This window comes from Elgaria multicarinata, chromosome 4 (assembly GCF_023053635.1).
Source record: "Elgaria multicarinata webbii isolate HBS135686 ecotype San Diego chromosome 4, rElgMul1.1.pri, whole genome shotgun sequence".
Taxonomy (NCBI): Eukaryota; Metazoa; Chordata; class Lepidosauria; order Squamata; family Anguidae; genus Elgaria; species Elgaria multicarinata.
The window spans coordinates 43,520,477-43,528,710 of NC_086174.1; the positions used below are offsets into that span (position 1 = coordinate 43,520,477).

Below are 8,234 nucleotides of genomic sequence, written 5' to 3' on the forward strand. Positions count from 1 at the left end.
AGGTTCAAATCATGCTGCTATCTTTGCTCCTGTCATGCCATCCCAACATGATAAATCCTTACAAACACAGGCAACAACAACAACAATTTACTTATATCCCATGTACATTGATGGTGCTATATAAATAAATAAATAAATAAATAATAATAATAATAATAATAATAATAATAATACCAAAAGGACCCAGATTAGTGACAAAATGCAACCAACACTTCCAACAAAGTGAAACGCAAACTTAGCAGCAAGAAGAAGAAAAGCTGTTATACATTAAAACCAGCAACAATAAAAGTAGGTGTTGCACATTAAAAGCTTGCCAAAATAAAACATGTCTTTGGTTTCTTGCGAAAGCTAGGGAAAGCAGGAGGCGCATTTCGGTTGGGAGGGCGAGTCCAGAGTTGTGGCCTCCGACACAAGAGCAGGGCCTCTGGCAGTGATGTCAATTCCCAGACAGGTCTATCTGGGAGCAAGTAGTTCTCACTGAGGTAGTAAACCTGTGTCTAGACTATACTTCTCCAGAGTGCAGATAGGGTGTAGGAGGACTTGAATGTTCCTCTTTACGAAAAATCTTCCTTACTTATAGAAAATTAGACACCAGGGAACAGGACTGAAACCTAGCTTTCTCCCTGTCATACTAGTGGATTTTCTTGCTAGGGGAGAATATTCCATCATGTGGAATATTCCATCCTCATGTCCAGTTTAAAGTGGTACAACCCAGACACAGTTTTTACCACCTGACATAACTACTGGGTGGGTGGGTGGAAATATATCTCTTAAAGGTTAAGCATGTGCTGTCAGATGGGGGCCAGCCTATTGTTTCAAAGAATGTAGTTCACACAGGCCAGATGTTAAAATAATCTTTGCCTGTGCCCCTCTCCCCCAGCTTTTAATTGATCTCAACATTTGTCTGAGCTCTCCATGGAAGGACTGGAGGCCTTTCCTCATATTAATGAATCCCAGAGCACCCCTTTCATTCTTACAGCTGGAGGTGGTTACAAACTGTTATGCTTTCTTAATCAGCAAAACCCTCTTGTCTCATCTCTCCCCCACATCTAAAGGGGGGGATTCAGGATCACTGGTTTTTGCCTTTTTCTCTTCTTTTTTGCCTCCCCCGCTCCCCCACTCAAATTCCCATAATTTCTACTCTGCTTGACCCATGACTGAATAACATTCATTTTCTCCATCACTGTTTAGCTGCCTTTTTGCAATACACCTGGTGTCACCTTTGCCTCAGTTTGCTAAGAGGGAGAAAACAAGTCAGGGAATAATAAGTTTGGGGCAATACAATAATCTCTATTTTTGTTAAGCAGTGGTTGGCTTTTATTTTGTTCTGTTCCTAGGTTTCTAACAACCCCTGACCTCAGCCCAACCTCTGTTATGTTTATGCACTCAAGGGGCGATTTGAGAGATTTAAGAGGGCTGAACTTTCAATCTGTATGAGAGTCTTTATTCTGGCAAGGAGTTTAAACAAACAAACAAACAAAAATAGTGTGAAATGAACACCTTTGCCTGAATAAAGTCACCATAAAAGTTGGAGATGGTGTAGCTTCTAAGCACTTCACTGGCCCCATAGAAGAGATCATGTTTCTCTATTCTATGAACTGTTACACTGTGGAACCAACAAGATTATTTTATTTATTTATTTATTACATTTTTATACCGCCCAATAGCCGAAGCTCTCTGGGCAGTTCACAAATTACAACGTTCTGTTGTATTATTGGACATTACAAAATGCTAACAATCTTACAGCCCAGTCAATCACATCATAACAGACACACTCTGAATTTTACCTTCCTATAAGAATTCTAAGCTCAGCATACAGTCCACATGGGGATCCAGAGTTGGTTCATTGGTCCCTTGTTTCTGGCAGAAGGAACTGTCCTTGGCCCTATTTCTGTCCTCACCCTCCATCTCTCTCTCCAAATAAGCTCCTTGCTAGTTCAATCAACAATTTGCAAACGGTGCACAATGTGCTGTAAAAGATAAATCTTGGTGAAGCCAGAAGATCCTTAAGATTTAGTTGTGAGAATGGTGGTAGAGGTGGAGAGTCTTACTGCCCTCTCTTGCTACTCACCCCCTTTTCATGGGTAGCAGGGATGGAACAAATAATGAAAAAAACAAATATGAGGAAAAGGCTCTCACTCAGGGTGGAGCACACATTTTGCATGGCAGGAAGTTTTGAATTCAATCCCTGTCATCTCAAGTGAGTAGAAACTCAAGCAGACCTCCTCTGCCTGAGACCTTGCTAGTAGCAGACCTCCTCTGCTAGTAGACTGTACGAGGTGCAATGGACTAGTGGCTTGAGTAAGTATAAGGACTGTGACTAGCCTGGCCATGTGTCCTACTTTGTGGAGAACTGCACTCTATTGAAAGCATCCTCTATTCGAAGAGCTAGCCAGTCCATCCAACTTAAAGATAAAGAACCATAAGAAGGGAGAGCAGAGGCTTTGACATTGCCTATCAACAGTTGCCATCTGGTCACACTATGATGAGAAGTGTTGCGTTTCTCTTAAATTATAGTAATAATTTCAAAATCAGTATATGCAAATCGCTGTCCTCTTTTTTCAGTGATGCATTTCCTCTCTTTTGGTGATGTGTAAATATCCATCCTAGTCTCTAACTAGCGTTTAATTGGAGGGTTGCATATGTTCACATATGTACAAATGTGCAAGATCTGCTTTATTATTATTATTGCTATTATTAATTATTATTATTATTATTGTTGTGAAGAACACACAATCTGCAGTGCTACTGTATAAAAATTCATAATAAAGTCTTCCACGGACCATGGGTGCCCTTCAAAATTCTTTAGACTACAGTTCTGTAAGCCTTAGACAATATGGCCAATGGTTAGGGATTGTGGGAGTTGTAGTCCAAAATATCGGGAAGGCACCTGATTGTCTATCCCTGATATAAACATTCTCAATTTGATTTTCTCTTTTGGGTGTTCTCTACCAAGGTCTTGAAACCTAGGAAATCAGCAGAAAGATGAAATTTGGTGGACAAAAAGTTTCCTATTAGCCTTTTCCACCAACTGGTCATCCACTTGTACTTGCAGGTATAATTTGTGCATTTTCAGTGTTTTCCCATCCATCAGCTGTATGTATCCATTATTTATCTCTAATTAAATAGATAACAGGCAAAACCTGGCTTACCAAGTTCTTCTTTCTGTCTGCTATGTCAGTCCTCCATGACATCCTAATTGTCCAGCTGCTGGCTTTCAAACTCTCCTTTAACAAGCACCCCCTAAATCCTTTTCCTTACCAACTCAGAATGATCCTTCATTGGCTGATGCAAGCCGGAGGACACAGAGGATCATATTGAATATTTCTATTAAAATCAATGGAACTTATTCCAAGTGAACATGTTTCGAATTGAAGTATAAGTGTTGTATATGTTATTGGCCCTGAAATCCATTCTCTGTTTATGAATCTTTGGAAGACTCCATGCCATGACACATTAACGTTGTTATTTGTGGCAGCATTCAAAAATGTAGCAGATCATCCAGAGGTGGCAGGAGCTTGATCTGCTCACATGTGCAAACAGCAGCTGCCGCATGCCTTGGCTACACTGAATAACAATCAACCTTCTGCCCACACTTAGCTACTCGTATGGTTTCCATCACCTAATTGCTCAGCCCACAGTAGGGCAGCCTAATCCTATAGCCTGGCTTTAGCTGCTGCATGGACAAATAATTTAATCTCTGCTGGAGCAACTAAAGCAGACTGTTCTGTTTATAGAATGCAGGCAGAGCTATCCAGCTCAGCCACGTATCTCTGCCTCCCAAGTATAGAGAAACATAAGCACATAGTTGTACTGCCATTCCGGGTTCCATGTAATATGCTTCCACTAGTACTGCACTGAAAAAGTTCTTTGTGCACTTGGGGTGGTATCCAGTGGTGACATTCCTCCAGTGAAAAGCTTTTACTGCTTGTGGAAACCCATTTCCATCCTTGCGCAAGTGTCAAATCCAATACTTTGATTCAACTTAACACATTGCACAAGCCCTCGCATTACAATTTCATTTGACTAGGTCAGGGATGGAGAACAAGTGGCCTTCCATATGTTGTTGGACTGCAACTTCCATCATCCCACACTATTAGCTTGCTGGCTAGAGCTGATGGGAATTGCAGTCCAACATCTGGAGGGCCAGTTATATCAGGACTTTCATCAAAACACAGGTTTGGGGAGATATTGTTTGTCAGCAAGCAGCTCATGTTTCCTCTAGCAACTATCGACACAGAAAATTTGCTTTACACTTTGACCAGCCAAGATTTAACAGCTGTATACAAACCCAATGACACTAAACTTAACTGAAGATCAGATGCCCACTGATAAAAGGCATTGTGCACTTGGGTTTTTACTTCTGGCTGCCTGTGTTAATTGCATACACATTGCTCTCTGCCGTGTGAACTGGTTCCTATGATTCATGTTCTTTGGTTACACACTTGACATTTCCAAACTCAGTCTTACAAAAACAGCATTTCAGAAGTTAAATTTCCTTCTGGGTTGGGTAGGTGCATCTAGAGTCAATGATAAATCCTTTATGGGTTGTGGAATGGCTGAAGCAGTAAAGCCACATTGTTTTTGAGGAAAAAAATGTGCTTATTTTATTAACAGAGGGAGATGAAAATTTATGAGGGTGAAATTCACACTGCTTATTTAAAGGATTCTGAAATAACAGCTTTCCACCCACTCACATGGGAGGGAAAAACAGAGCTACAAAAGAACACACACACTTTCAAGCTTCATATGATGTCAAAAGGGCAAACAAGGATCCTGTAATCAGAATTTAATGGATAGTTGTTAATGCCAATATCAGACTAGCTTTCTACAGCTGAGCATCAATAGGCCTAAAAAAAAAAGATTGGCTGGTAATTGCCACTAACAAGCTAGATCACACATTATATGGTCTTAAAGCCCTCTCACAAAGAGAGATCTGATAAGGGCATTTGCCTCGCTGTTCTTGCCACTTCAGGATACCTGCTCACTGTTTTCCTTGTCGGCTTTTAAAGTTCCAAACCTTCCAGGTCATAAGAGGTAACTTCTTTCCTACAAATGTATTGTCCAACTAATCTTTTAAACAAGTACCCTTCCCAAAGATCCATTAGTCCTTAATCTGTCATTTCACATACTACATAATCGGTTATAAATAAGTGGTTTATATGTTTGTTAAGTAAATAATGGCAGGAGTGGATGATCACTGGGTAGGCTTTGATCCTATGACATCACTCTCTGAACAAATTCAAGGCCATCTTAACTTTTATGCGCTGCCATTTCCTCCTGCTCAGTTACTTGCTGCAGGGCTCCAGCTGGCTTCCATTTTATTCCTGATGTATGTGATTGCGAAGTAAAATTGTGCAGACTTGAGCTGTAACTGATCAGGAGCTCCTCCTCAGTGTGTTGTGTGAACAGCCCCAGTGTAAATACCTAGTTTTGGCTGGCAGTATTATATTTGACATTTTCTTTAAATACTAGCTCTTAGAAAATTTCTAGACACAATGAATGCCCAAAATTGGTTGGAAATTCAGATTTTAATCTACCAATAGAAAGGAGTGGTCAGGGTCATGTAATAAACATTAAAGTAGTTGAAGCATGCTACTTTTTAAGCTGTGCTAAATGTTCTTGTAATTCTACTTTGCAATTGTAGTAATAAAATTTGTGAAAGCTCCCTTCAGTTTGGGTCAGCTGGAGCTCTTCTGCAAATAGTCCTAAGATCCCATCTTTGGCAACCTACGGCAAGGTATCCTTTCATGATGACCCACATCTATGGAACATCTTACGCTCCCTGATCTGTCATAGGTCCAAGACTCATTGTTTTATGATGACAAATGCCATTATGCATGGAAATCTTAAGCCCCAAATTTGGGCCTGTGTCTTATATTTTAGATTTATGATAATGATTAGGTGCTTTTATTACAAACATGTGCTCAGCAGCTTTTGGACACTGTACATATTTTAGAAATGAAATGTCAAAATAAGTTGCTTAGCTCAGCCAGAAAAAAAATCCAACCACTTATGCTTCTTAATTACACCTTAAAGAAAGAAAAAATGCCCTGCATGAACTGTATACTAAAACAGTTAATTGCATTGGATGGGAAGTTGTACAGATGGGTGAAGGGTCATTAAGCATGTCTTTCACCTTGATTGGCTTGGGGTAATTTTGAATAAATAAAAGAATGCAAACTAGGCATAGTATGATAAAAATAAATAAATCACTAACAGTGGATTGGTTTCCTTTCCATAACATAGTACCTGACAATATGTGAAGAACATAAATAATTTATGTTGTTTTTTTAACATAAAATTAACATAATTTTGCAAAGCCTTTTTCATAGAGATGACAGTGGATCAGAAGAAATGAGTGCGCCCACCCTCAGCGACAGTAATTCCATCTTACCCGTTTTCTACACACTGGTGGGGTTGTGCGAGTTACCACGTGCCTCCAGCCCTGGGATCAAACGCAGAATCATACCTGCTGTCCTTGCAGCTCTTATCAAGTCAGCTTTTGGGTTGGAGAGTAGAAGGCACGTGCTTTTGGATGACGATGGGAGGCATCTTTCAGACCCCAATTTCACTGAGTCACTTGTGACTTTGAAGAGAGGCAAAAGTCATTTTGTAGTTGAAGATGAGTAAAAGTGAAATAGGAGGGGGAGAACTATATTTCAGATTAAATGGTCTCTAAGCAGCAACACTCATATTTTGCAAAGAGAAGGGGCAAACATTTATATTTGTACTTTTGTAAACCGCCCAGAGAGCTTCGGCTATAGGGCGGTATATAAATTAAATAAATAAATAAATAAATAAATAAGTGCCATGCTGGATCAGACCGAGGGTCCATCTAATCCAGCACTCTGTTCACACAGTGGCCAACCAACCGTCGACCAGAAACCTACAAGCAGGACACAGTGCAACAGCACCCTCCCACCCATGTTCCCCAGCAACTGGTGTACACAGACCTATTGCCTCAGATACTGGAGGTAGCACATAACCATCAGGGCTAGCAATCATTGATAGCCTTCTCCTCCAGGAATTTATCCAACCCACTTTTAAAGCTGTCCAAATTGGTGGCCATCACTACAACTTGTGGTAGTGAGTTCCATAATTTAACTATGTGCTGTGTGAAGAAGTACTTCCTTTTATTTGTCCTGAATCTCCCATCGATCAGCTTCATGAGATGACCACAGGTTCTACTATTTTGAGTGAGGGAGGAAAATGTCTCCCTATGCACATTCTCCACACCATGTATAATTTTGTACACCTCTATCATGTCTCCCCTTAGACTCCTTTTTCCAAGTTAAACAATCCCAGCTGTTGTAACCTTCCCTCATAGGGGAGATGCTCCAGCCCCTTAATTATTTTAGTTGCCCTTTCCTGCATTTTTCCAGCTCTATAATATCTTCTTCCTTTTTAAGGTGTGGTGACCCGAACTGTACACACTTCGGGTCACCACACCACACATACTCACACCCAGCCTCTAGTGATTACAACAACTTACAGACCTCTGCTTCCTGCCTCAATGAATATAATTTATATCTTTTTTTTTAGATAGAATTATTATCAGTTCTGTAACCTAAATATACTGTCAGATTTATTAACACTGTTAACAGAAATTCTGAAGTACAACCCAAATGACAGTCACCCAGAACTATTACTGGCAGTAGCTCTCAGGCAGCTCCTCATGCTCCCTACCAGTGTTATTTTTACTGGAAATACTGAGGACTGAACTTGGGACATGACACATGCAAAGTATGGGCTCCACCACTTAGCTATAGACCTTCCCTCTACACATTCCAAGGCATTTATTCATTACATTTTATATCCTATCTTTCCTCCAAGGAACTACTAAATATTAAGGCCTTTCCCCCCCTACTGTACAGTGTGAACTTGATGTATAAATATAACTGGCTAAGTGACGAGTGCATTAGCAAAGAAAAAGAAGAAGAAAGGGATCATTCACAGAATAGGTTCTCACATAAGTTATAAAGGAGGATAAACTACAATGTAACATGGCGTGGGTTTTAGTAGCTCCATCTGGAGGCTAATGCCTGCTGTCATGCTTTTGAGGGAATCTGGAAGTTTGCATGCACAGAGAAATAATCCTGTAAATTGGCTACATACATATGCGACAATGTGTGAGGCAACCCTCAGACCTGGTTTGCATGATTACCATGGTTTAACCAAGCCACAATGACCTGTTTAAGCAGTGGCCTGTGCCAGGCGCCATTCGCCTAATT

General features: G+C 40.4%; 1 protein-coding gene across 1 annotated transcript in view; it reads left to right on the forward strand.

The window, feature by feature from the left end:
- LOC134397484 (uncharacterized) overlaps window positions 1–8,234 on the forward strand; it is a 126,379-nt gene that overhangs the window by 107,999 nt on the left and 10,146 nt on the right. The window lies entirely within an intron of this gene.